General features: G+C 35.9%; 1 non-coding gene across 1 annotated transcript; it reads left to right on the forward strand.

Moving 5' to 3' along the window:
- The first annotated feature begins 3,408 nt into the window (after positions 1 to 3,408).
- LOC113702567 (small nucleolar RNA R71) lies at positions 3,409 to 3,515 on the forward strand. Its single transcript, XR_003451205.1, has one exon. It is a non-coding gene; the product is annotated as a small nucleolar RNA R71 (small nucleolar RNA).
- Positions 3,516 to 8,419: the final 4,904 nt, after the last annotated feature.

An 8,419-nucleotide genomic window follows, 5' to 3' on the forward strand; every position in this document is an offset into this window, starting at 1 on the left:
ATAATTGCTAGGACAAATTCATCCGAAAAATTCTCTTGAATAGGAACTTGATCCTTTACTGGAATATATTCTAGGCGTGATAGATGATCCGCTACTAGATTCTTCGTTCCCTTTTTGTCTTTTATCTCCACATCAAATTCCTGCAATAAAAGAATCCACCGAATTAGTCTTGGTTTTGCATCTTTTTTATGTAACAAATATTTAAGAGCCGCATGGTCCGTATATATAATAACTTTAAATCCTACTAAATAAGATCTAAATTTATCCAAAGCAAATATCACTGCCAATAGCTCTTTTTCTGTAGTTGTATAATTGAGTTGTGCCTCATTTAGCAACTTGCTAGCATAGTAAATGACGTGCAATCGTCCTTCTTTCTTTTGTCCCAAAACTGCTCCAACCGCATAATCACTTGCATCACACATCAATTCAAATAGTAGTGACCAATCGGGCGAAGTTATAATTGGGGCCGAAATCAATTCCTTCTTCAACCTTTCAAATGCAACCAAACAATTGTCATCAAATTGAAAAGGGGTATCTTTACATAATAAATCACATAATGGCTTTACTATTTTAGAAAAATCTTTAATAAAACGTCTATAAAAACCAGCATGTCCTAAAAAACTCCTTATCCCCTTGACATTGCTTGGGGGTGGCAATTTTTCGATGACTTCTATTTTGGCTTGATCCACCTCAATTCCCTTGGAGGAAATCTTATGTCGTAAGACAATCCCTTCTTTTACCATAAAATGGCATTTCTCCCAATTCAGTACAAGATTTGTTTCCTCGCATCTCTGCAAAATCAATTCCAAATTATGAAGGCAATGGTCAAAAGATGAACCATATACAGAAAAATCATTCATAAATATCTCCATAATTTTCTCAATATAATCTGAAAATATAGCCATCATGCAACGTTAAAAAGTCGCAGGTGCATTGCATAAACCAAATGGCATCCTTCTAAAGGCAAAAGTGCCATAAGGACATGTAAATGTAGTCTTCTCTTGATCCTCTGGAATTATAGCTATTTGATTATATCCTGAAAAATCATCAAGAAAGCAATAAAATTCATATCCAGCTATTCGCTCCAATAATTGATCAAGAAATGGTAGGAAAAAATGATCTTTTCTTATTACCGTATTTAACTTACGATAATCAATACACACTCTCCACCCTACCACAAGTCTAGATGGAATCAATTCATCATTTTTACCCACGATTGTAGTTATTTCACCTTTCTTTGGTACCACATGAATTGGACTAATCCAAACACTATCGGAGATAGGAAAAACTATACCTGAGTCAAGCCACTTAAGAATTTCATTTCTTACCACCTCTTTCATGTTTGGATTGAGTCTTCTTTGTGTTTCCACCACTGGTTTGCAACCATCCTCCAATAAAATTCGATGCATGCATATAGAAGGACTTATACCTTTAATGTCTGAAATTGTCCATCCAATTGCCTTCTTATGCCTTCTTAGAACTCTTAACAACTTTGCACACTACTCATCATCAAGGTCAGCACTAACAATTACAGGTAAAGTGCTATTTTCTCCAAGAAATTCATACCTTAGATGAGTTGGAAGTGGCTTGAGCTCTAACTTTGGAGGTTCAATTTCTGAAGGTTGTGAAAACCCTTTTCTTTGGTCAAGATTTTCATACAAATTACCCCTTTTATAAGGTGCTTGAAAATCCAAGTACTTGGTCAATTCTTCAATTTCTTCACAAACATCTTCTTGCTTACCTAAACTCATTAAACAATACTCAAGAGGATCTAAGTCAAAGTTGACTTGACTCATCTCTTGGGTTAATTTATCAATTGTGCCAATAGAATAAGCATGATCGGTAAAAGAAGGGTATTTTTTCATTTCATTCAAATTAAATTCTATCTCTTCTTCACCTACTTGAAACTTAAGCTTGCCATTTTTGACATCAATAATAGTACCTGCAGTAGATAAAAATGGTCTACCAAGAATAATTGGCATAGATATATCTTCTTCCATATCTAACACCACAAAATCCACTGGAATGATAAATTTTTGAATTTTTATCAATACATTCTCCAACACTCCCAATGGATATCTAATAGACCGATCCGCTAGTTGCAAAATAATATTAGTGCGTTTAAACTCATGCAAATCCAATTGTCTAGCCACCGTTAAAGGTATTAATGATACACTAGCACCAAGATCACACAATGCCTTAGAAAAATCAACGTTACCTATGGTGCAAGGTATAGAACAACTCCCCGGATCCTTCAACTTCGGTGGTAGCCTATTTTGAATAATTGCACTACATTCCTCCGTTAATGCTATTGTTTCGCAATCTTTCAACTTTCTTTTTCTAGTCATGATTTCCTTGAGAAATTTCGCATAAAACGGAATCTGCAAAATAGCATCGGCAAAAGGAATGTTAATGTGCAATTGTTTGAAAAGTTTAACAAATTTTTCAAAATCTTTATCAAACTTATTTTGCTTTAGTCTTTGTGGAAATGGAACCGCAGGAGGTATTGGAATGGTAGTGGAAGATGATGATTGCTTTTCTCTTGGATTCTCCCGACTATTTTCCTCCACAATCGCCTCTTGGTTCCTCAGCTTTTCTTCTTATTTTTCATTCTCATCTTTCTCAACTTCCATCATTGGAGGATCTTCTAATTGTCTACCACTACGAAGAGTAATGGCTTTCACATGCTCCTTAGGATTGACCTCTGTTTTGCTAGGTAATTCTCCTTGATTTCGATTATTCAAAGAACTAGCAATTTGACCAATTTGGACCTCTACATTCCTGTACATTGTAGTGAGTTGATCCAGTGTCCCTTCTACTCGTTCAAATCTGTCCGAGGTAACCTTAGCAAGTTTTTCCACTGCCATCTCCCAGCCAGGTTTAGTTTCAGTTTGTGGTTGCCTTGATTGGAACCCCGGTGGATTGGTTGGCCTTGGTTGATTTTCTTGGTCCTTCCATCCCAAGTTTGGATGATTTCTCCACCCCGGATTGTAAGTATTCGAGTAGGGATTATTTTGAGCACTTCGATTGTAATTATTGACGAATTGTACCTGCTCAGAATCAACACATTCATTAGTATCATATTCACCTCCACATATAGAACAACATGCCATATTTGCATTAGATGAACTTGGATCAACTCCACCTTGTCTACTTAGCAATTTCATCACATTATTCATTTGAGCACTCAGCATATTGAGAGTGTCCATTTCTATCATACCTGCGTGACGTCTTGTATTACCTCTCTCATTGGCCCATTGGTAGTTATTTGCGGCCATTTCTTCTATCAAATTCTGAGCTTCTTGGGATGATTTACCCATTAAAACTCCACCTGCAGCTGCATCGATCATAGTTTTAGTAGAAAAAACTAAACCATTATAGAAGGTTTGTATGATTAACCACTCCGGCAGTCCATGATGTGGACATTTTCGAAGCAAATCTCTAAACCTTTTCCATGCTTCATATAATGATTCACCTTCCAATTGGCTAAAACTAGTGATATCCATTCTTAGCTTAGCAGTCTTACCTGGTGAAAAATACTTATTCAAGAATGCTCTTGATAAATCATCCCATCCGATGAAAGTATTAGGAGCATGAGAATGTAGCCAAAGTTTGGCCTTATCTCTCAATGAAAATGGGAATAATCTTAGCCTTATAGCATCATCACTAACTCCATTTATTTTAATTGTATCACAAATTTTCAAAAATATAGTTAGGTGCGAATTAGGATCTTCTACTGCATTATCTCCAAATTGAGATTGTTGAACCATTTGGATAAGTGATGGTTTAATCTCAAAATTGTTAACATTTACCGTAGGCCTTACTATGCTTGTTTGAGATCCTTGTGTTCCCGGTAGAGCAAACGGTAGAGCAAAATCTCATAGAACTCGCCTATTTGCTTCGTTTTCGGCCATTTCTTCTTCAATTGGAAGCTCTATTAAGATTTCCTCTATTGGTTGCCAAATCTCTTGTTCCTCTTGCTGAGGTGGATGCCTCCTTTGTTTACGTAGTGTCCTCTCAATTTCTGGATCGAAAGGTGTAACTTCCCGAGATGCCCGGTGCATACACTACAAACAGAAATAAGAGATATTATGCAACTTCAATTGTCAAAAATTGATTACAATGTAGACTTAAATATAATCAACTCAATTAATAAAAATAAAGCTGTCTAAATTAATAAAGATGATTAGGTTCTAATATTGCCGCTCGCCGGCAACGGCGCCAAAAACTTGACGGATTTTTACTTCAAGTGCAAGTTTAACTCTGAATTATACCCGTTTTACTGCAAGTATACAGGCCAAAATCGTAATATTGGGTATGTATCGGGTCGATCCCACGAGGAGCAATTAAAACAATTATTAGATACTAATTTACTCTATTATCTAGACTCACAATAAATTTGAGTAGAAAATTCAGAATTTAATCCAACTACAAAAATTCTTAACTAGATAAATGCAATTTCACAAAAGGAGTAGAATTCACTAAATATTAAGATCTAGGGATGTAGATTCCACTTATGACACAAAAGATCTAAAATGAATGAATTTAACACTTGTTACAACTCTTGTTTAACCAAGGATTCATTTCCAACAATACCAAAATCACATTCTCATGATAATAATGGGTTAAAACAGATTAGTTTTTCCTAATCTCTTGGAAAATACTAAATCTGTTTTGTGCATACCTGAAATATAGATTTTATCCACTTGAATGTATTTCTATTCTCATGAATATACTACTCAAGCTCTACTTATGTCATTCCATTATTTTTACCATTTCTCAATGAGTAAAAACAACTATAAACCTGCTATTGGTGATCAAGCAACAACAAGTAATCCAACATACACAAGTAGATAAGTTAATACAAGACATAACAAGTATAAATCACAATTACTTCATATCATTTGGCAATAAGCTTCATCTACTCCCTAGATAAAGAAAATTAGCTACTCATGAATGATGAAACACTCATAACTTCATTAATGTAAATCATCATGAATTACAAATACAAAAAGAGTAAAGAAAGTCTTAGCCAAGATATGGTGAAACCTTCCAAAAATCTCTTTTGTCTTGAACTTAGATGATTACAAGATGAAACCTCAATTGCCCCTTGCAAGTACCTAGCGAGAGAGACTATGTTTTTTAGTGAGAGTACTAGCTACCTCTGGATGTCCAGACCTCCCTCAATGTCTCTGCATAAAAACTACTCAATGGCTCCATTTTTCCAAGTCAAATTCTAACCTTTGATTCCCAAATCTCCACTTTGTTAGCATAGTCAAAAACCAATATTTTTAACTTGAAAATAAGCCCCCTTTCTTGCCCTTCGGTCTTCTGAAGCATGTGCACCGAATTTCATTGCAACTTATAGCTGGAAAGTAGTCTGAACACAAGAGGAATGGCTGAGCAAATTGCAGATTTTCGGCTACAAAACGCGCCTACACAAAACGCGGCAATAAATCGCGTTTTATCTATTCCCGTTTTCTCTCTGGCCTTATTTCAACTGCGATTTTCTCCATGATAAAGGCCAAACTAGCTTTTGTGCAAAACACAAAAGTTGTATCCCTTTGAGTTAGCTTTTCAATGCTTCAAAAATCATCCAAATTAGAGTTTTGTAGCCTGAGATATGATCGAAATACTAACACCTGGTCAAACCTCTGTTTTAACTTCCGACCACAGAATATAGCTTTTGTATTTTGAGTTTTTGTCCATGAAAATGGTAGAATTGGATTTCGATGTCTACATACGAATTGTATGTCTCTTTCTTAGCTTTAAAATGGTATAAAGATCACCTCAATCCGATAAGGGTAGCTCCAGATATGGTCAAAATACCGAAGAGTGTCAAAACTGTCTTGTATTGCATTTCCTCACTTGAACGTTTTTCACTTCATTCTTCTTGTTGCCACTTGAATTCATCACCAAATCTCTATTTTTCACCTCATTTGACATCCTTTGGTGATTGAATCATCATTCCTGCATAAAAATGAAGTTTTTACCATTAAAATCAATAGAAATGCAATATTATCCACTTTTACCAAAAATATATAATTTTACCAAAAACCTCTTTATTTTATTTATAAAACTAAATAATCAACTCAAAATTAACTAATAAAATGCACTTAAAAATACGTAAAATAAACTCTTATCAACCACTGTTCAGCTACATCCGGATCAGACCCTTCAAGGAATTTAAGAGGTACAAATTTTTGAAACCGCTCCAGAGCCCTATCTTCTCCTATCTCGGGATTCCGAGGTTGATTCACTGGCATCTGGCCTTGTTGATCTACCAATCGCGCTAAGATATTTATCATTTGTTGTTTCGCCGTCGCTACTTGATCTCCGGCCTCAACCCTCGATCCACGATCTTACTCAGCTACTATTTTTCTTTCTTTTCTTGGTTCTTGAACTTGCCTAACGCTACGGCCACGACTAGTTCCACGTCCCCGACTACGTCTCCTCTCCATACCCTTTTCTCTCTCTCTTTTTTTTTCTTTTTTTTTAAAAGATGATTTAGTATGTATGTAAAAAAGTAAATTGACTAAAATGGCAAGATATAACACACCAAATACGCAAGGAGACATATCAAGTTAGACAAAATCAAGTGCAACAAGTACTATACATGTGAGTATTGAAATGCCACATGCCAAATACATACAGTAGCAATACAGGACAAAACAAGAAGAAACACGACATGCCGTTCCACACTCGGTTAAAATATTCCCCCATCCGATCTCTCACTTCTCATACTATCCGAACTAGACATCCGTGGACCCCTTGCACTTGCTCCCACCAAACGTTAGCCCATACCTATTCCTCGAAATGAAGATCGTAAGTCCTTAGTACTGCCCTCAATTCCCGCGTACTTGGGCACAAGAATCCGAGATAATTCACCACTAGAACAGGCTAGTCCCAAGAGTAAATTATCTACCATTGAAATTCCTACCTGACGTACATATCTATTGTCCTTAAGTACCATGAGAAAGATTTACGACCTATAACACTTCATGATTCATAGCCTATGCTCAAAAGAGTACTTAATCTTTCATACTTATTCATGAAATTAGAACCATAACATCACTTGGCCCAAGCTCACTCCGCGCAGAGACCACGCGAAATGGCTCTGATACCACCTGTGATAGCTCCACCTTCCCCTAAGGCGAACAAAAGGGTTCGACGGACCGCCTGCCCAACTCTCACCAGGACTCGTTCACTCTCTTCAAACCAAAATAAGATATAACTTCGAGGAAAAGTGAAATATCAAATCCCAAACTTGAGACGCATACTTACATTCATTTCTATCTCAAAATAATATACAATCCCAAATAAAACGAAAGTTCGTAGTTCTTAATACATCCAACCCTATCCAAGCACTAGCGTGAGAAAATCGTAAAAAAAAATAAAATTCAAAAGAACTAGTCCAGGCTAGTCTGCACAGATCTCACACTCTCGCTTGCATCCCCTACAAGGAAAACAAAACTAACGGAATTAGCTAAAAGTCCAGTGAGGTTCCATACACATAACCAAGTAATTAAACAAGGATATTAATCATGTAACAACAAGTAATCCAGAAAACATTTACAATATAAAGCAATGATAACACACTCATTAAAAGGATACATGCTCACATGGAGTTCTTCGTTCTTTCATTCCACCAACCATTTCCTTATTCCTCCAGCATTAAAAATAATTTCATTTGTAAGTGAAAATTCCTCCATTGTTCTTACCATTCATTCATTCATTTCATTTTCTCCCTACTGGACACTGGCCAGTCTCCACTAGATCTCGTGGTCATATTCGAGTATACCAAACATTAACCCAGGGTCACCAATCGCTTGACCGAGTCCGCTTCTGGTTTGAGTCGACCGGCAACGAAGGGCAAGGGCCCAATTTATCCAAAAGGCTTACATTCATGTACAAGTAGTGTTTAAACATTTAATCATTATAAATTTCATATTCATTTAGGTCGAGTGCGATAAAGTACACACTCGCCTAGCAAAATTCATTTTTAGAAATCATTGAAAATATTTAACATTTAATCCAACATTCACAAATAGTCACATAGTCACAACAATCCACATAGTCATTGGAAACATAACTTACAAAGAACACTCACCTATTTAAGCAAAATAACGTCCAAATTTTCCTTCCGGATAATACTCTCAATCACCAAGGAACCCTAATAATAACCAAGAGAAAATATTACAGTTAAACCATTCAAAGTTTAGGTGAACCAAAGAAAATCTGAATAACTACTAGTACAAAGTATAAGTATAGTTTTGGAAGTGAAAAGAGTACATTTAAACCAAAGGACATGAGTAAAATATTTGTAAAACTCATGCTCGCTCGTAAAACTTTGAAATCTCCATTTGAGTCGAAGAAGCGAAGAAAACGTATTTCTATTAGTCGTAAATTTTATTTTTTC

Source organism: Coffea arabica, chromosome 7e (genome assembly GCF_036785885.1).
Source record: "Coffea arabica cultivar ET-39 chromosome 7e, Coffea Arabica ET-39 HiFi, whole genome shotgun sequence".
Taxonomy (NCBI): Eukaryota; Viridiplantae; Streptophyta; class Magnoliopsida; order Gentianales; family Rubiaceae; genus Coffea; species Coffea arabica.